Source organism: Panthera uncia, assembly GCF_023721935.1.
Source record: "Panthera uncia isolate 11264 chromosome A3 unlocalized genomic scaffold, Puncia_PCG_1.0 HiC_scaffold_12, whole genome shotgun sequence".
NCBI classification, from domain to species: Eukaryota; Metazoa; Chordata; class Mammalia; order Carnivora; family Felidae; genus Panthera; species Panthera uncia.
In genome coordinates this window covers 1,285,168-1,306,839 of record NW_026057579.1, presented here as the reverse complement: position 1 = coordinate 1,306,839, position 21,672 = coordinate 1,285,168, and the positions used below count along the sequence as shown (strand labels likewise).

The 21,672-nt window shown below is 42.5% G+C and overlaps 1 long non-coding RNA gene across 1 annotated transcript; it reads left to right on the top strand.

Moving 5' to 3' along the window:
* Nucleotides 1–1,594: 1,594 nt before the first annotated feature.
* On the top strand, nucleotides 1,595–15,074 carry LOC125937415 (uncharacterized). The gene is made up of 3 exons (XR_007462377.1): nucleotides 1,595–2,051; nucleotides 5,259–5,328; nucleotides 14,147–15,074. It is a non-coding gene; the product is annotated as an uncharacterized LOC125937415 (long non-coding RNA).
* The last annotated feature ends 6,598 nt before the right edge of the window (nucleotides 15,075–21,672 follow it).

Below are 21,672 nucleotides of genomic sequence, written 5' to 3'. Positions count from 1 at the left end.
TTCTTACTCTTAAAGAATCTGGCCTAACAGTGCATCAGAAACGTTAAGCACAGCCCTCAGTGGCTGTTATATTTATGTATATATGCAAACACATAGATACATACTCACGTATATTCGTGCATATATATTTTTATTACAAAATATTTTTGGATGGTTTTAACAATTTTGCTTTTAATCAGGTCTTTTTTTTTTTTAAGTAATCTGTATACCCAGCATGGGGCTTAAACTCACAACCCCAAGATCAAGAGTTGCATCTCTATCGACTGAGCCAGCCAGGCCCCCCTTTGATAATATCGCTTTTCAAAATAAGGATATGAGGAACACATGTTATTTCTTAGCAGTCTCCATGCTTTCCTCAAGAATTATTGCAAATGGGCAAATGTTACTTCCAATTCATTTTTCAAATGTAATGAAATTATTATAAATACTAAATTTACCAATTAATGAAGTTGACATAATGGGTCGCTTTGAAGGCATTTAATTAAACATGTATTCATTTTGATTATGCAGTTTTTCTTTGCATGCTTTGCAGTAAATGAATTTCTTCCCTAGAACTCAGACTTTTCCTCTGAGTGTTCAGTTGATAATAAACTATTTCTCCCTAGGGGTCACCTTCTGGGCCAAGTGGGTGGGCCTGGCCAGGATGGTGGGGTTCCCCAACGGCTCTACTGTGCAAGACAAGTTGTGGGTTGAGAGCGGTGAGCACAGGACGGTCTCAGAAAAGAGTCAGACATTTCCCAAGAGTTGGTGAATGTCATCCCTTCTGGCCTGTGGTGATGGGGAGAAAGTCAAGTTCAGCAGATCTTAGGAATCATGGTGCTCTATTGAGTCTGACCACAAATACACGTCTGATGAGTCATGATTGCACGTGGCAGATCTTGATGAACTGATGTGAAAAGATGTCTAAGGCAGAGTCAAGTGAAAGAGGAACTTTTAGACAGCACAAAAAGTAATAGCATCCTGCATTGTGTGTGTGTGTGTGTGTGGGGGGGTGGGTGTGGGTGTGTGTATACACACAAGCACAGACAAAATCCGGAGGAGTGCACCAAGGACTAGAAACACTGATTATATACAGAAAGCATAACTATAGGGGAACTCTCACTTTCTAAGTCACCCATATCTGTAATGCTTGAGTTTGTTCAGTGAGCATGTTCACCCTCATATAAATCCTCAATTTATGTGATGGGTAAGTCCTGAAGTGTGTGAGCTCATTCAAAATACTTACCTCAAAACTTCAAAATAAAGTGGCTCATAAATAACGAAAGAAAACACTGGTGATAGGTTCCAGTAGGTAGAAAAGTATCATGCCATGAACCTTCTTTTTTGTCATTCATTAAATATCAACAGCTGGGTCACCTGAGTGGCTCAGCCAGTGGGGCGTCTGAATCTTGGTTTCGGCTCAGGTCACAATCTCATGGTTTGTGGGTTCGAGCCCTACACTGGGCTCTGCGCTGGCAGTAAGGAGCTTGCTTGGGATTCTGTCTCTCTCCCTCTCTCTCTGCCCCTCCTTCTATCTCTCTCAAAATAAATAATGAAAAACTTAAAAAAATATACTGATTGTGAACAACCCGTATAAATGTATGTGAATGGTTATTTGAGAAACAAAGGCCACCTGACAAACACACCAGTGAGACTCCAGGTGGTGGTTTTGGCCTATGACCATCAAATCTGAGTTTCTCCTTTTCCTCCATTTTAGTGAAACTTGCTTCCAACATGTTTGTCATGGGTAACATTACAGTCTTTGTCCTTTTCAAAATTGTGTCGCTCTGTTGTTTAATAAGGTGAAATGTGATGGAAAGATGAAACTGGAAACCATTTCTCTAAGGGGCTGGCTACTTTTTGATGAAAAACCTGTGGTCGCTTGTTCGTCCAGGACCCTCCAAGAGTATCAGCTAGTCTCTTCGAGTCATGATCTCCCTACAAGGTGAACCATTGGGGAAATACATGTCACAAAGTGTCATCTCAGACCACCTGCAGGACACAGCCTCCAGGCTAACTGGGAGCCACGCTGGATGGGAGGACACTTTGCATCCTGCTGTGAGCATCACCTGGTGAGTTTCTAAACTTGGTGGTCAGGGAGAGGCCCTGAAAAAGAGGGTCAGGCAGTTTATTCCAAAATAAGCTCTGTATATTTTAAAGGAATTGATCTCTTTAGCAGTTTTCTTCTGAAATGTGTAGAAATGAATCCTGAATGAGTCGATTAATCAGAAAAAGTCCTGCAAACGAAATTTGCAAAAGAGAGTCTCAGGTTCCAGGTGTCCCAGGTTTTCATTGGTCGATTTGCTTATTCACTCAGTCAGCATTGGCTGCCCGCCTCAAGGAGGGGTGAGGGGAGGCCAAGGAGCAAGTAGAGGGATACGTAGACAAGCTATAGGTGACTGTAACGAACTCACAGTCTGGTGTGGTATTTCTCAAATTTGGAGGAATGTCTTCTTTTTTGCCATATCTGAGTACCATTTGTGCGATTGTTCACTTAACATTTTTCTTTAGGGGCTCCTGGGTGGCTCAGTTGGTTAAGTGTCCCGTTTAGGCTCAGATCATGATCTCACAGTTCGTGGATTTGAGCCCCGCATCGGGCTCTGTGCTGCCAGCTCGGAGACTGGAGCCTGTTTCAGATTCTATGCCTTCCTCTCTCTCTGCCCCTCCCCCATTTGTGCACGTGTGCTCTCTCTCTCTCTCAAAAATAAATATTTTAAAATATTTTTTTTTCTTTAGACCAACTGATTTTTTTCCTTCCATAAATTTGTTTCTAAGAGAGTCTATGTATCTATTATGGACTGAGTGCGTGTGTCCCTCCAAAATTCCTAGGTTGAAACCTGACCCCCAAGTGATGGTATGAGGAGGTGGGGCCTTTGGGAGGTGATCAGGTCATGAGAGTGGACCTCTCATGAATGGGATTAGTGCTCCCGTAAAAGGGATTCCCAGGGAGCTCTCTTCTCTCTTTTCACCACAAGAGCATACCATGAGAGACACCTGGGTGGCTCAGTCAGTTAAGTGTCCAAATTTGGCTCATGTCATGATCTCATGGGTTCGTGGGTTGGAGCCCTGCATCGGGCTCTGTGCTGACAGTGCAGAGCCTGGAGCCTGCTTCGGATTCTGTGTCTCCCTTTCTCTGCCCCTCCCCTGCTAATGCTCTCTCTCTCTCTCTCTCTCTCTCTCAAAAATACATAAACATTAAAAAAAAAAAGAGCGTACAATGAGAAGTGGGCAGTCTGCACCCAGGAAGTGGTTTCTCACCACAGCCTGGCCATGCTGGCACCTTGACCTCAGACTTCTAGCCTCCAGAACTGTGAGAGATAAATTTATGTTGTTAATAAGCCATCCAGTTTACAATGTTTTGTTATAACAGCTCAAACTAAGACAGGATCACTGTGAAATTATAGATTGTGATAGTCATGATTTTTTTCTAATACACATTAAAATAAACTATTAAAATGTTTTAAAGGCCCATCCACCTGTCACCTCAAGGCATCTCGTATACCAGCAGGGCTGTATCCTTGGGCATGAGATCAGTGCAGTCCCATTGGCCCTGTGGGCTTCATGCTCTGTGTACATTGTCTTGAAGTTTGTTTGTTTTAAGTTTATTTTCATTTAGTTTTGTTTTTTGTTTTTTAATTTTTTAAATTAAGCTTATTTATCTATTTTGAGAGACACAGAGAGAGCACAAGAAGGAGAGGGGCAGAGAGAGGGAGAGACAGAATCCCAAGCAGACTGCACCATCAGCGCAGAGCCCCATGTGGGACTCGAACTCACTAACTGTGAGATCATGATCCGGGCCGAGATCAAGAGTCAGACGCTTTACCCACTGCACCACCCAGGCGTCCCTGTTTTTTTTTTTTTTTTTTTTTTTTTTTTTTAATGTTTTCATTTATTTTGGAAAGAGAGAGCACGTGTGAGCTGGGGAGGGGCAGAGAGAGAGTGAGAGAGAAAATCCCAAGCAGGCTCTGCCCTGTCAGCACGAAGCGTGAGGCAGGGCTTGAATTCACAAAACATGAGATCATGACCTGAACCAAAATCAACAGTTGGGAGCTTAACTGACTGAGTCACCCAGGTGCCCCTGTTGTTGTTATTTTTTGATTCCACAGATAAATGAGATCATACGGTATTTGTCTTTCTCTGACTTATTTATCTTAGCATAATGGCCTCCAGACCCATCCATGTTGTCACAAATGGCAAGAATTCTTTCTTTTTTATAGCTGGATGATATTCTATTGTGTATGTATATATATATATATATATATATATATATATATATATATATATATACCACACGTTCTTGATCCTTTCATCCATTGATGAATACTTAGCTTCTTTCCATATTTTGGCTATTGTAAATAATGCTGTAATGAACGTGGCGGTGCATGAGGTTTTTAACCAATTTATCTTCGAGTCTGTATTATGTAAGTAAAGGCCAATAAGACAATGAAGCATGTGCTGGTAGCCAGGGGCCTCGGTCCATGCACTATCCTATCTTCTGCCATCTCTTTGGGATGTGGCCTTAGCTGCCCAGTCCCCTCACTCCTAGTGTCCTAGTCTCTCCCAGTTTCCCCTCCCTGCCCGTGTCCAGCAGGCACCGCCATTCCCTGCTCTGGCTGGAGGGGTCTGGGCATGTGGGCCCTGCTGTCTCTCGTGGTAAGGCATGATGGCAGCTGTCTCTGTGCTGGGCTGGCAGTGTGGCCCATTCAGCAGAGACAAACCTCTTTCCCTGCCCTGCTCCAGGTACCTAGAGCATCCCAGTGTGCAGCTTGCAATCCCCTCAGGAGGCAGAGATGCCCGACTCACCATGCCAGTCCAGCAGCCAATGACGTGTCAGCGCTGAGTTGTGGAGGGCAAAGGGTGGCCTGGTGCCTTTGAGGGTCTGCCATCGCATCCCCTTGCCTGAGGGAGCACAACACTAAATAGAAACAAAAAAACAATACCATGACAGGTCAAGAGAGAGATTTCGGAAGAAAGGAAAAAGCTTTATATTTTCATACATTTAATGGCAGCTTTTCTTTTTTTTTAATTTTTAAATTTTTATTTATTTTTGACAGAGAGAGAGTGCGTGAGCTGGGGAGGGGCAGAGAGAGAGAGAGACAGAGTATCTGAAGCGGGCTCTGCGCTGAGAGCTGAGGGCCTCATGTGGGGTTCAAATTCACGAACCATGAGATCATAACCTGAGCCAAAACTAAGAGTCAGATGATTAACTGAATGAACCACCCAAGGGCCCCAAGTTTTCTTCTTTTTTGAACAAGGGGCCTTGTATTTTTGTTTTGCAGTGAGCACACAAATTATGTAGCCGACCCTGACCCGAAGCAGCACCTGAGAAGTGTCACTGGGACCAGGCAGGTACAGTTTCTAGGAGGCACTGGAAGACGTCACCTGGTGGTCCAGTGCGCCATACGCCTGCTTCATTGGGCCTGGGAGTCGGATGGAATTTAGATCTGTGGGGCTGGGGAGAGGCACACCTTGAGGAAAGGAGCTGAGGTGGGAACTTAGGGTCTGCCCAGGGACTGCAAAGGCATGGAGCACGGGTGGGGGACCAGGAACCCTGGGAGATGGCCCAGGAAGTGGGCAAGTTGAGGGCAACTGACACAGAAACTGATCATGGTCTGCGGCCCACAGGAAGACTGATTGCTCCTGACTAGGGAAACAACAGCTGTGAGGGACAGTGGTGGTGGTGTGGTGAGAGGTCTAGGAAAGGGGTTAGGTTGGGCCTCTTGTGGTGATCATACAAGTAACAAGAGACACTTTCCTTTATGAACCTTACGAGACCAGGGGCTGTTTGACTGCAAGATGTAATTCTAGGAGGAAAGAGTCAGACTAAAGGCAGGGCAGGCTGTGGGAAGAGGCCTGAGCAGGACAGAGACCAGACCTGTGTTATCCAGGACAAGAAAGAAGGATCCATGGTAGTCATCTCCAAACTATTTGGATTATATACCCATGAGATATTTTTGAGCACACACCCTAATATTTGTACCTTCATTTATGCATAAATCATGTACTTACACAATTCTATTATGGCTGTTCTAGAACAAAAGCCAAACCAGAACTTTTAAAAGGATAACTAAAAATGAGGATAAAAGAAAGTTGTAATAACTTCTTCCTACCCTCCCAGTGGGCTGCCATCTTGTGATGTTTGAGATCTGGAACCTAATCTTATGCCCAGACAGGGGCCGAGCTTCTGGGCAGTTTGTGCTTTCTATGTGTGTGGAGGCAGCTGTGGGGCAAGTTGGGAATGGGGGTAGCAAATGCTGACTTGTGTGTCAGGGGAGTATATGGGAGGGGAGCCTCAGGGGATCCTCACAACACCCCATGGGCAGGAGCTGTTACTTCTAGGTTATTATGAGAATGCTGAGAAGTCCTGTAACTCATCTGAGGTCACAGCTTGTGCCAGGATTTGGACCCACGTTTGGCTGACTCCAGAGCCTATATCTGTCCCACTGGGCCACACTGCCTCTCTAGTTAACTTTGGGTCTGGCCTGCTTTTCTGGAGGAGCAAGCTGTTGGGGTTGAGCTCCATTGTCAGAGCAGGGCTAGTCATCCCAGAATGGGGCACTGGGGCAGACTCTGTCAGCACCCTGTCCACAAGGGCCAAGGGCATCTGCCTACAGTGTGACCTCCACCTCAGGGTTTCATCCTTGGGTGTACTGGAAGCTGAGGGGAGAACAAATTCTCCCTTCAGGTCGTACTACTCTGAGATGTGTTCTCCACCTTCTCCCAGAGGTGCCGCACCTGAGCCTCAGGTACTCTTAGAGGTGACCTACTTATTAAGATATTCTGCTTTGGCTTTCTTCCCTTCCCTTTTCTATCCTTTCTCTGTCTCACTCCCCACTCCTGGGATCACTTCTTGAATAAAGTGCCTGCCCACAGATCCTTGTCTCTGGGGAACCCAGTCTAAGCAGGCCCACTGGGGAGAGGAATCTTGTCTCAGGCCATGTTACTCTGTGGCCCTCACATCCTGCTCCCTCTGCCTAGGCCTTGGCACACATTGCCAAACAGTCATGGCATTCTTTACTATAAGCCAAGAGTTCTCCACAGGGCACCTCAGGCAACTGTTAGCAATCATTTAGAGTTGACAAGTTGGTTGAAATCTATTTTACTTCAATTTTAGAAAGTTTGCTCAGGTTGCTTTATGGAGAACAGATGTCAAGGATGATGAGGGCAGAGGCAGAGAGACCAGTTAGGGGGCTACTGGAATAATCCAGGTGAGAGATGATAGTGGCTTGGTCCATATTAGCAGCAGTGGTAAGAAACACAGGGTTCTGGATGTATTTTGGGTTTTTTGTTTTTGTTTTTACTTTTTTAAAAAGTGTTTTATTAATTTATTTTTGAGAGAGAGAGAGAAAGAGAGAGAGAGAGAGGAGAGAGGAGCACACGCACAAGCAGAGGAGGGGCAGAGAGAGAGAGGGGGAGACACAGAATCTGAGGCAGGCTCCAGGCTCCAAGCTGTCAGCACAGAGGCTGACATGGGGCATGAACCCACGAACTGTGAGATCATGACCTGAGCTGAAGTTGGTCGCTCAACCGACTGAGCCACCCTGGATGTATTTTGAATGTAAGCCAACATGATCTATCAATTGATTGTATACAGGACATTAGAGGAAGGAAGGAATCAAAGATGACACCCAGGTTATTTTGCCTGAACAGTTGAAGAAGTTGTCCTTTTCTGAGATGACGATCAGGAGGAACACAACGAAGGGATAGAAGTTAAGTTTAGGATGCCCATTAGACATCCAGGTAGAAAGGTCATATTGTAAGTTAAAGATAGAAATTTGGAGTTCAGGTTCAAGATCTGGGCTGAAGATCTAACTTTGGGAGTCATTCAGTCCTAGAGACTGGGTGAGGTCAGTAAAGAGTGATAGAAGAAAGGTGCAAAGCCTGAACCTTGGGAAACTCCCAATGATCAATGTCAGAGGGATGTGAGAAGAGGAGGCCAGTGAGGTAGGAGGAGATCCAAGGGGAGTGCATATCCAAACCAGGAATGTGTCAGGAAGACAGAGTGTTCTGCTCCATCAAAGATGCTACTGATGAGTTTAGTAAGATGAGGTTTGAGACTTGCCCATTAGATTTGGCAACGAGAGGACCTCAGGAGTCTTGACACAAGCTATTTCAGTGGAGAGAGGTCACAAAAGTCAATGGGAGGGAGTTGCAGTGAGAAGGGGAAGAAAGGAATTATGACAGTAGCTGGACAGCTCTTAAGGGGCAGCAGAGAAGTGGAGTGGGGTCAGAAGCTGGATGAGAGATAAAGGAAGAGACATTTGTTGTTTGCTTCTCCATCTTGTTATTGGTTAGGCCTTACAGGTCAGCCATGGATGAAGTTCTCTCAGGCAAATGCAATGGAGGGAGTTGGGGTGTATGCAACTGTAAACTATAACAGTGTAAACTGTGAAATATAAGCTGGGAAAGGATGGCAATGAGGCACTTAAGGGGCTAATTATTAGTGAAAACACGGTTGGAGCAGAGATTGCACATCTCAATTGGAAGAAGAATTATTGGAGTCTGTGTAAGAGAAGGAGTGAGCTGGAGAAACAGGGCATAGTGGCTGCAGCATGGGTTACTAGAAACTGAGACACTGGAGGGCTCTCTAGTCAGTGGTAGTAATGGGTTCCAGGGTATGTCTGTGGAAGTGAGTGGTTGAGGTGGAGGTGACAAGGTCACTGGTTTCCATGTGTAGGTCGTAGAATTGGAGGCTGGGTGCTACACACTACATGTTTGTGTCCCCTCCAAATCCGTATGTTGAATCCTACTCCCTGATGTGATGGTGTTTGGAAGTGGGGCCTTTGGGAGGCGATTAGATGACAGTGGGGCACCCATGAGTGGGATCAGTGCCCTTATGAAAGAAGCTCCAGAGAGACTCTTGCCCTCTCTGCCATGCAAGGACACGGTGAGAAGAAAGCAATGTATGAACCAGGAAGTAGGTCATTACTAGACACCCAATCTGCCTTGATCTTGGACCTCCCAGCCTCTAGAACTGTGAGAAATAAATTTCTGTTGTTTATAAACTGCCCAGTCTCTGGTAATCTGTTATAGCAATCCAAGTGGACTGACACTGGGACTTGGGGAGGATCTTCTATGTGGATATTGAAATCACCGTGAGATAAAGCTGGAGATAAAACAGTGCTGGGGAGTGTGAGCGTGAATCAAAGTCCTTAAAAAGCACAAAAGGAAGTGCCCAAGGGTCAACAGGTGCAACAAGGAGGGCATCCATGGATAGTTTGAGGAGATTCCAAGGGAGAGTAAGCCAGCCGACTGGTGTTTTAGGAGGGAAGGAGGGTGAATGGTTTAGAAGCAGCAATGCAGAGCAAATGCGATCCTGACCCTCCCCAGGGCCTGAGTATGAGCTAGGAAGAAGGCAGCCTCGCTTCAGAGGCTACAGGGGAAGTAAGCCCTCTAATTTAGCTTCCCACATCATTGTCACTTCACCTAAGAGGTTCAAGATACAATACTTTCTGAACCCACATGTGATGCTGACCTTGGAAATTTTACCCCAAACCACAATTACCCATCCACAAAATACTGGGCCAGTCTTTCTCCTCCATTTACCCAGTAGGTATATATTTGTCATCTCCAGAGCTTGTGTTTTAAACTGACCTTTAAAGTCCTTGTTTACAAAAACATGCAGTTCTTTTCGTTGTGAGGTCATATCCCTAGGGAGACTTACTAACTCTGTGTTTAAATTTCTTTGCCTATTTTTTCCACCAGTGTCATCAGGTGACCTTTATAAACATACAAGTTAGCACTGATTGAGGTCAATTCAGGCTAAGACATCTTCCCCAGACAGCTGCCATTGCTTAAGAAGAGGAAGGAAGGAAGGAAAGAAGAAGAAGGGAGGGAGGGTGGAAGGAAGGAAAGGAAGGAAGGAAGAAAAGAAGGAGAAAGAAAGAAAGAAAGAAAGAGAAAGAAAGAAGAAAGAAAGAGAAAGAAAGAAAGAAAGAAGAAAGAGAAAGAAAGAAAGAAAGAAAGAAAGAAAGAAAGAAAGAAAAAAGAAAGAAAGGGTGGGTGGGAGGGACAAAGGAAGGGATGGGGAGGAAAGAAGGAAACAAGCATGCAAATGAGAAGGCTAAGAATTCCAGTATAAGAATACTTGGAAGTAATCTTTTATGAAGGATAATTTTCCTGCCCCCCTCCCTGCACCTTGTATTCCACCATCTCTGGTGCTCATCTTTATAGCCCCAGCATCTGGAACAGTGCCAGTCATCACTGGTGGAATGAATGTGCTGGTGGCTGTTGTTGCTGACCCCCAGCAAAGATTCCTCCGGCCCTTAGGACTTTGGGCATCTGGTCCTCAGAGAAACATCAGCCCCCGTATCCAGCCCATGCTCTGTCTCTGCTCAGCTACAGAACTCTACCTTGCTTCTTTTCTCCTGCAACCTGTGTGTTCAGAAACTCCTTCGCAATTATGAAGTGCAACTCTATTGCTGATCTATTACATAACTTAATCTAGTGCCAACCACACCCTGGCACTGGACCCTGCTGGGCAAGGGGCCAAATTGGGAGGGCTTTTCCCTGCCAGGGCTCAAGTCTGGTTAAGAGGTGAGATATTCACTGCCAGATACACAAACTCCAAAAGCGGTTTTTCAGCTGCATTTAGGACTGAGGGTAGTTTCTGCCTCCAGTGGTGGAGGTTGGAGGCCATCTGAACTGGGAATGATAAGAAGCAGGAGATGTAATAACAAGGTGTAAATAAAACAGAGATGAGGGCAGTGAGGGGAGCTGGGTCTGGCCAGGAGCATGTGTTGTCAGAAGCCTCTCCAAGCCTCTTTCCCACCCCTAAGCCCACCTCCCTCCAGCAAGCCATTGTCTGGACTAGACTTGGCTTTGAGAGTTCTACCGGTGTACATTTTGATAATACATGGTGAGTTTTTAGACCACAGCATATGGAGGTGGTTGTTGTTGAGGAAATGCGTGGTTGATTTTGCAGTTTCCTGTGGGGTGAGGGAGCTTTATTTCGTTCCTCCAAGCACAGTCTCAGCCACGGTGGCTCACGGCTATGGTTGGAGATAAACCCTCACAAACCATCCCCCTGGCTTTTGAGTGTATGACAGAATCCTCATAAATTACTCAATCCTTATGAGCTCCAGTGAAATGAAAAGGAAAACCTCCCAGGGCGAGACTCTGCAAGCACCTTTGAGGAGGTCCTAGATGAGACATCAGTCAGTGACAGCGTGGAGAGGTAAATGTTCTTCTGCCTTTGTGCTCCCTTTCCTGGGGCCTGGGAACTATGGAGACCTTTGCAATGCAGCTCAAGGCTAGGAAAGAGACAAGCATAATGTTAGCATAAAAAAGACAAAGCAGAATTGCTAGTAGGAGGTTTACTCTTCGTAGGTCGAACATTCCATGCTGTAGATGCGCCCCCTGAACCTGATCGTTCACTCTCTCCACTAATCCTCCTCTTATTGGTTCCTTAGAATAGCACTTCTCTACTTCCTAGAGCTTGCTGGAACAGATCCTAGGTCCCCACCTCCAGACACTGTTTCAGTAGCTCTGGGTAGGGGTGGGGGCAAAATCATCATTTCTGACAAGCTCCCAGATGATGCATATGATGGGGTTCAGGACATGCTACCCTGAACATGGCCCCCTGGCACCCTGAACATCTTAAGCTGAAGGAGTTTGAGAAAATGACAGATGCATGGCTGAATGGTCATTTTGCTGAGAACATATCTGCCAAGAGGATTATTAGAACACAATATTTGTGTTTGATCCAGATCCGAAGACCTGAGGTTGGACATGCATGTCAACTTCCTTATTTGTAAAATATGGAAAAGACCACTCCCTTGGGGATTGTTGTGAGGATTACAGTCACAGCTAGTAAGTGTAGCACTGGAGCCAAAATCTGGTTTCACAGACTCACATAACGGCGCACTTACTAGTAACAGTACTAACACTGCTTCCAGTGGAATGAGCGCTTACTGGGTCCAGGCATTGTGCTAACTGCTCTAAAGACAATGTTCCATTTAAACCTCCAACACTCCAGAAGGAAGATACTATTATTCTTATGGTACCCATGAGGAAAGTCGAGCTAAGAGATGAAGTAACCTGCCCCAGCTCGCAGAGCCGGGGTTGAACCCAGGCCTCCTCACAGCAAGGCTGCTACCACCTCATAAATCATGGGCCTCCTCCCATCAGTGCCTCTCAGGAAACCATCAGATTGGCTGCGGCCCCAATAGGCTGGGAGCAAGGAGGCTTGGGGCATCTGCTACCACAGCCCTGTGTGGGCTTAAGCAAGTCACTTCCCTTCTCTGCACTTGTTTCTTTTCTTTTCTTTCTCTCTTTCTTTCTTTCTTTCTTTCTTTCTTTCTTTCTTTCTTTCTTCCTTTCTTTTAATATAATTTATTGTCAAATTGGCTAACATACAGTGTGTAAAATGTGCTCTTGGTTTTGGGGGTAGATTCCCGTGATTCGTCGCTTACATACAACACCCAGTGCTCATCCCAACAAGTGCCCTCCTCAGTGCCCATCACCCATTTTACCCTCTCCCCCAAATCCCCATCAACCCTCAGTTTGTTCTCTGTATTTAAGAGTCTCTTATGGTTTGCCTCCCTCCCTCTCTGTAACTATTTTTTTCCCCTTCCTTTCCTCCATGGTCTTCTGTTAAGTTTCTCATATGAGTGAAAAGATAACTGTGAAGTGGTGACTAAGGCCCTTCCAGGGCTAACATATCAGAACTCTACTACTTTTCCATTAGGGCTTTGGTACCCAGTGAGGTTCCAGAAGTTTCTCACACTGCCAGGGTTCCAGCAATAAACCAGATCCCAGGAGACTACTTAGAATCCTATAATCCTCTCAGGCTTAGAAAGGAAGGGACCCTACAGAATATCAACAGGGATGGCAGGGCCTCAAAAATAGGAAGGACCAGGTAAGCTGCTGGCTCAAACTAGGCAGGTACACAAGTCCCACCATGTCTTTTCCCTGGCTTTTGAAGAAGGAAAGATGAGCACAGTTAGTGCTCTAGATGAAAATATTTTAAAACTATTTCTTTATATACGAGATAATTTAAGACTGGGTCCAGATGTCTTGTACATGCAACCACTCTGTGTCAACACAAATGTCTTAAAAGGCAGAATAGGTACATATATTTTATCAAGAATACTCACCATCTATATTCTACCATTAATACTTTATTATACTTTACTATGTGTCTATCCATATAGCCATTCATTTATCCATCTTGTTTTTTATATATTTCGAAGTAAGTTTACAGACATCTGTATACTTCCCCTTAGGTGTTCAAGCATGCATATTGTTAACTACAGTTCAATATTTAATACATTTACTTTGATGTAGAATTTACATATAATGAAATGCATAAATCTCAAGCATACAATAACTGATTTTTGGCAAATGCATTAAATTGTGTAATGTAACCCTCCCCATCAAGATACAGAACATTACTCTCACCTCAAAAAGTTCCCACATGCTCCTTCTCATCATAGATTGTTTTTTTCCCCCATCAAAGGGTAGTTTTGCCCAGAACAGGCTTTTTATTTTTTATTTATTTATTTTTCCAATTTTTAAAAATAAAGTTAATTAATTAATTAATTAAAATAATTTATTGTCAAGTTAGCTAACATACAGTGTATACAGTGTAGTCTTGGCTTCGGGAGTAGATTCGCATGATTCATCCCTTACACAAAACACCCAGTGCTCATCCCAACAAGTGCCCTCCTAATGCCTAGGTCGCATTTTCCCTGTCCCTCCCAACCCTCAACCCCCATCAACCCTCAATTTGTTCTGTGTATTTGAGTCTGTTATGGTTTGCCTCCCTTTCTGGTTATAACTTATTTCCCCTTCTCTTCCCTCATGGTCTTCTGTTAAGTTTCTCAAATTCAACATATGAATGAAAACATATGATATCTTTCTCTGACTGACTTATCTCACTTAGCATAATACCCTCTAGTTCCATCCACATTGTTGCAAATGGCAAGATTTCATTCTTTTTCATCGCTGAGTAGTATTCCATTATATATACATTACTACATCTTCTTTATCCATTCATCAGTTGATGGACATTTGGGCTCTTATCATAATTTGGCTATTGTTGATAGAGCTGCTATAAATTTTGGGGTACATGTGCCCTATGAATCAGCATTCCTATATCCTTCGGATACATTCCTAGTAGTGCTATTTCTGGGTCATAGTGTAATTCTATTTTTAATTTTTTTAGGAACCTCCACACTATTTTCCAGAGTGGCTGCACCAGTTTGCATTCCCACCAGCAGTGCAAGAGGGTTCTCGTTTCTCCATATCCTCGCCAACATCTGTTGTTTCCGGAGTTGTTCATTTTAGCCACTCTGACAGATGTGAGGTGGTAGGTATCTTCTTGTGGTTTTGATTTGTATTTCCCTGGTAATAAGGGCAGAACAGGCTTTTTATATTAGCTTTGTTGAGGTATAATTTATAGGCAATAAAACTCACCAATTTAAAGTATACAATTGGGTGAATTTTGACAAATGTATACAGTTGTGTAACCACCACCACAATCATGATAAAACATATTTCTATCACCCCAAAATGTTCTTTATGCTTCTTTGGAACCAATCACCATTCCCCTACTTTTGGCCCCTGGAAAGCACAGATCTGCTTTCTATCATTATAGTTTTGCCTTCTCTAGAATGTCACATAAATATTATCATACAGTATGTAGCCTTTGCATTTAGTTTCTTACTTACACTTAGCATCACACTTTCAGATGTGTATGTTTCAGTAGTTCATTCTTTTTTTCTTTTATTGCTGAGTAGCATTCCATTGTGTTGGTATACCACAATCTGCTTATCCACTCACCTACTGATGGACATTTGGGTTGTTTCCAGTTTCTAGAACTGAAATCCCAAATGCAACATAGGGGTGGCATGGAGTAAGATTTGGAGACTTGAAGGAAGCACTAATCTCTGTATTAATCCTTATCTTTTTTGGGGGGAAGACATATATCTACACCACAGATCAGCAAATGTATTCAATAAAGGGCCAACTGCAAATATTTTAGGCTTTGCCATTGTAGCTATAGACAATATGTAAGCAAAAAAATGCGGCTGTGTTCCAATAAAACTTCACTTAGGGATGCTGAAATTTGAATTATAGAAGTTCCATGTGTCACAAAACATTTTTCTTCTTTTGATTTTTTTTCAGCTACTTAAAAACATAAAAATTATTCTTAGCCTGCAGGAGGTACAAAGGTGGATGGTGGGTTGGATTTGGCACACAGGCCATAGTTTGTGAACTTCTGATCTGAATTTATTCAAAATACTTTAGAAAATTATGTTTAAGTATGTCTTAAAAATTTAATGGTAACCACCAAAAAAGTAGAAATAAAATGTATAATTTCTAACCCACAATACGAAAAACAATGGAGGGGCGCCTGGGTGGCTCAGTCGGTGAAACGTCCTATTCGTGGTTTCAGCTCAGGTCATGATCTCATGGTTTGTGGGTTCGAGTCCCGTTTTGGTCTCCATGCTGATGGTGCAGAGCCTGCTCGGGATTCCCTCTCTCTCTCCTTCTCTCTCTGCTCCTCCCCTCCTCTCTCTCTCTCTCAAAATGAATAATAAAAAATTATTTAAAAATACAAATACAAATAAGGAAAAACAATAGAATACAGAAAAACTGATCAACTGAAGAAAAGATGGAAACAAAAAAGAGAAGAAAGTATGATAGAGAACATAAAAACAGCAGGACAAGGATAAGTCTGGTTTTATAAGTAATCAGAGTACCCACGAATAGGTTAAATTAGGCCATTACAAGACCTATATTTTCAGTTTAAGTTAATAAAAAGAAAAAAATTATGTTATATCTTATTTCCAAAAAGTATATCTAAAGAAAATCATGCAGAAAGTTTGAAAACAAAGGTAGAGGGAAATAGACACCTCCTAAATAGGTATCATATGTTACATAATAGCTATAAAATCCAAAACAATAATTTAAAAAACATCACACCCATTAGGATGGCAACTATAAACAAAACACGCAAAATAGAAACCAGCAAGTGTCAGCAAGGATGGGGAGAAATTGGAGCTTATGTGCACTGTTAGTGGGAATGGAAAATGGTGTAGCCACTATGGAAAATAGGATGATGCTTTCTCAAAGAACTAAAAACAGAATTACCATATGATCTGGCAATTCCACCTCTAGGTACACACCCCAAAGAATTGAAAGCAGGGACTCAAGGAGATATTTGTACACCCACGTTCATAGCAGCATTATTCACGGCAATAGGAAATAGCTCAAAGGAAAGCAGCTCAAATGCCTATCAGCAGATATAAGATAAACAACACAAGGTAGTCTGTACACACAGCGGAACATGATTAAGCCTTGAAAAGGAAGGAAATTCTGTCACCTGCAACAACACAGATGAAACTTGAGGACATTATGTGGGTGAAATAAACCAGCCACAAAAGGATGAATATTGTATGATTTCACTTACATGAGGATCGTAGAATAATCGGGTTCACAGAGACAGAAAGCTGAGGGGCAATTGCTGGGGCGGGCAGGGAGGAAAGAGGAATGGCGAGTTGTTACTTAATGTGTAGAGTTTCAGTTTTACAGAGAAGAGTTCTGTGGGCGGAAGGCAGTGATGGTTGCACAACAGTGTGATGTACTTAAGGCCATAGAACTGTACACTTAAAAATGGTTAAAGTGGCAAACTTTATGTTATGTGTATTTTACCAAAATTAAAAAAAAATAAAATAGAAAGCATTACAGTAAACATGGATTAGTTCATACTGATAAAAGCTACAGTCCATTGAAAAGATATACAGTCGTTTGCTTCAGTGCAAGGCACAATAGAGTTCTGAAATGTACCTAATATGTATAAATAACACATTGTCCCCAGTGGAGTGAGGACTCATTTCTTCCAGACACCCATGGCCCTTTTACAAATTAGTCATGTATCTGACCACAAAGGGAATCCCAGCAAATTCCAAAAAGCACAAAAATCTGATTATTTTGTTACTCTGCAATAAAATTAGAAATTAAGATGCAAAACAAAACACAAGAAGTAGCAAAATAAAAATCTTCTCACTGGAAAATTTAAAGCCTCTTTTAAAGTAACTCCTGTGTTAAAAAGGAAATTATAAAGTTGAAATAAGCCAAAATGAGACTTTGTTTTATTTTTTTAATTTTTTTAATTTTTAATTAAACATTTTTTTTTAAAATGTTTGTTTATTTTTGAGCCAGAGACAGAGCATGAGCAGAGAAGGGGGTAGAGAGAGACGGGGAGACACAGAATCTGAAGTAGGCTCCAGGCTCTGAGCTGTTAGCACATAGCCCAATGCAGGGCTCGAACTCAGGAGCCGCGAAATCATGACCTGAGCAGAAGTCAGACACTTAACTGACTGAGCCACCCAGGCGCCCTGGGACTTTGTTTTCAGGGACTACTGGGACCTGATCCAAGTGGAGTCAGGGGAAATTTATTAGAAACAAGAAGAATTCAGAATAAATGAAGGAAACATTAAAATCAAGAAGCTAGAATGAAAGATCAACAAAATAAATCCAAAGATATTAAATGGATGGAGTATAAAAGTTAGCAGAATTTAATGAGGTGGAATACTCACATACAAAAATAACCTTGATTAATAAAACACCATCTTGATCTTTGAAAGGACCATTACTATAGACAAACCTAATTACATGATATAAATAAGATATATGAATAAAAATTTAAGGAATAATTAACATTTGAAATGAAAAAGGAAGGGTACCTGGGTGGCTCAGTCGATTGAGTGTCAGACTCTTTGATTTCGGCTCAGGTCATGATCTCACAGTTGTGAGATTGAGCCCCATGTCAGGCTCAGTGCTGAGTGTGAAGCCTGCTTGGAATTCTCTCTCTCTCTCTCTCTCTCTCTCTCTCTCTGCCCCTCCCCCGCTCACACAGGCTCACAGTCTCTCTCTCTCTCTTTCTCAAAATAAATAAATAAACATTTAAAAAATGAAGCAGGAAACACACCTATTGAGATTTTAAAGCATTCAAAAATTACTAAAAAGAAATTAATGTTAATAAAAAATTTTTTTTAATCTAGGTTAAAATGCAGAATTTTCTAGGAAGATGCAAATTACCAAAATTTGTCTAAGAGGAGACAGAAAACCTGAATGGGCCAATAAACACGGAAGAAATTCAAACTGTTGTCAAAGTTCTTTCCCTTTAACAAAAAACCAAAACCAGGCTCAGACGGTTTTGTTGGTGAATTACGTCTGACTTTCAAGGATCTGATTGTGGGCATAGTACATAAATCCTTCCAGAGTGTAGGAAACCTAAGTCTACAAGTTTAATTTTTTTTAACGTCTGTTACTTATTTTTGAGAGAGGGACAGAGAGAGACAGAGCGCAAGCAGGAGAGGGGCAGAGAGAGAGGGAGACACAGAATCTGAAGCAGGCTCCAGGCTCTGAGCCATCAGCGCAGAGCCCATCGCGGGGCTCGAACTCCCCAACCACAAGATCATGACCTGAGCCGAAGTTGGACACTTGACCGACTGAGCCACCCAGGCACCCCAGCTCTAGAGGCTGAGCTGGAAAGATAACACCTGTGTCAAATGGGGGCTCTGGGAAGCCAACTAGAATTAGGAGCGCACAGGTTTTTGGGTGAAAACACTTGTGAAAGAGAAACAAAGGTTGGCATCCAGGTTGGGCAGAGGAAGCTGTCAGACCAGGATGCAGATCTGCTCAAATCTTTGCCAGCCCAGTGAGAAGTTCCAGAACAGTGACGGCCTATTAGAGGAGTCCCACATTGAGCACAAATCGCAGGGCTTTGTACTTTCCTCAGTACTTGGAAACAACTTGAGAAAAGCATGACCCTGGTTCATCACCACACAGTAAAAAAAAAAAAAAGAAAGAAACCAAAAAAGAAGGAAGGAAAACTATGAGATAATTACACTAAAAAGTTAAAGGCCCAACATTCTAAATAGACTATCAGCAAATTGAATCCAATGGTGTTTTTAAAGGATTATGCATAGAGACGACAGAGATGGTTTTTTGTTTTGTTTTGTTTTTCTTTTTTCTTTTTTCCTTTTAGAGAGAGAGAGAGAATGAGCCTGTGTAAGCTGGGGAGAGGAGCAGAGGAGAGAGAGAGAGAGAGAGAGAGAGAGAGAGAGAATCTCAGGCAGGTTCCCCTCTCAGCATGGAACCTGAAGCAGGGCTCGATCTCACAGCCCTGGGATCATGAGCTGAGCCGAAATCAAGAGTTGGAATGCTCAACCAACTTAGGTGTCCCTGCAGAGATGGTTTTAAGCAGAGAATCTGTTAATGTACTACAGTAATAGATTTAAAGGAAGAAAAGATTATTCCCATCACAATAAATGCCTTGATAAATGGATTGGATAAAATGTGTGCCTATTTCTAAATAAGAAGATAAAATTCTTGCAGCTAAAAGTGGAAGGAAACTTTCTTACCTTGATCAAGTCTAACTATCAAAAAACTGTTAGTAAACATCTTATTCAGTGGTGAAAAATCAGACATTCCAGAAACATCAGGAACAAGACAAAGTTGTCCATCATCACCATTACTATTAATCAGTCTACTGGTGATCCTAATCAATTCAATCAGGAAGAAAAAAAAAGAAATTTAAAATTTCCTTTTATTGTTTTAAAATTAATCGTGATGATGGTTGCATAATTCTGTGAATATGCTAAGAAAAATTGAATTGTAGCCTTTAAATGGGTAAGTTGTATAGTATGTGAATTTTCTCTCTAAAAATTGTTAAAATATCATCATCTTGTCTGTTACAAGACTTACTACTTAAAGATATTGTCTACGTAGAAAATTTAAAGCTAACCAAAATTTTAAAAATGAAAGTTAAAAATTTTTAAAATAAAAAATGTGAGAAAGTTTGGAAAAATGGCCAAATACAAAATCAATACACAAAACTCACGTTCTTGTAAACAAACAACAGCCAACTTCCCAGCATCACAGAAAAAGAATCCCATTTATTCCACACAGAAAGATGAAACAGCCAAGGATAGACCCCATAAGAAATGTGGAAGACTTAAATTTTAAAGGCAATATTTGACTGATAAATAAAAGTCGAGGTATAAGGCACAGCAGCCAACTAGTTCCTGAACCCTACATCTCCTTTGGGAATAGCCAGGGTGGAAATTCCCTGTAGAAGAGCCTGTGACATCAAAGGGACCATGAAGAATGCGACTAATGAAGTATTTAAAATGCCTAGCACAAAGTCTGGCAAATAGTGACCACTCAACAAACGTTAATTATTTTTCCAGATTCCACGTGCAGTCCCAACTCAGGGTCACAGGAATGGAAAATTGAACTTGATCCTGCAGTGTTGGTGGATTGATTGGGATGGCAGAAATGCTCTAGGGAGAGTATGACATCTCCTTGAACAAATATGTTGCTTAGAGATGAAGGGATCTGACTGGACATAAGCGCTCACAGGAAAATAAGTCATTACAGTTCAGGGATGGAACTCAGTGTGTGCGTTTGTGGGTGGATTCCTGAAATCTGATGTTCTTGGGCATTTCTTTATTCAGGTTAACACTCACCCAACTACATGGCACCACTCAGAAATGAACAGGAAATGGGAGGGTCATAGAAGGGTTTTCATTCATTCATTCATTCATTCAAAACATAATTATTGGGTTCCAAACTGTTCTTAGCAGCTGCAAGAAGCTAGGGGAAAAAGGGAGATGTATAAGGTAAAAACCCTTTTTCCAGTCTAGTACAGTGAGGACAGGATACAAGAAGACCAATAAAGTTGGATGAAGCACCAGGCAAGAGGTTTAGAAGCAAGGCCAGGGGTAGGTAACTTTAGGACAGGCATGTGGGAGCATGACCCAAAAAGAGAACCAAAACTGGGAATAGATTTCAACAGCTGTCTTTACTTTTCAGACCAGCAAATATTTAAAGATTGACAACACCAGGTGTTCCTGGGATGTGCAGAACCAACTCTCACATGTTGCTGGGATGGTATAAATTTGGGACAGCTTTTCTGGAGGGCAACCTCACGAAACATGCCAACATTGAAAATGCACATATATATGACGTGGCAATTTCAAGCCAGGCACTTATCCCATGGGAATAATTGGACAAATGAAAGAAGATGTCAGTCCCAATATACTGGGATTGATTCATTTCATCATTGCTTAAAGAAAAAAAACTTGTAATCATTGGACCAGGTCACACACTCATCCTTGAACCAATCACAGTGGTCAGAGGGATCGGGTCCTCTGATGGGCCAAATTTCAGTCACACATCTCTCCTCGGTTGCCAGGGGATGGAGGAGAACCAGATGGACAGTTGAGGATTACGACTAGGGGACAGGAAGTTCCCCAAAGGGGGGGGGAAAGGAAGAACAAACACTGCTACCAGAAAATTGGGGATGAGAAAACCTATTAAGTAAATACAATCTATAGCTACTTCCATCTACTAGAGTAGGGATAGCTGGTATAGAGGGAGGAATGTTTGAGGCAGAGAGAATAGACTTTTCACAGAGCCTCACAGGGCCTTTATAGTCTGCAGTGAAACTCCTTGTCCCAGAGGTTCAGGAGGGACATTGGGGAAGGTCAGCCCTTAAAAAGGAGACCCAGACTGGTAAACCCAGCTGTATGGATAATTGAGTAACTTTAAAGGTGTGGTTGAGGCTGTGGGGTAGTTGCAAGAAAAACATAAACAAGACAATTGGTGCTTTGAGTGGGTTTGGAAAGCTTCTGACCCTGGATGGGTCCATACATCCTGTCCATACATGTCAGCACA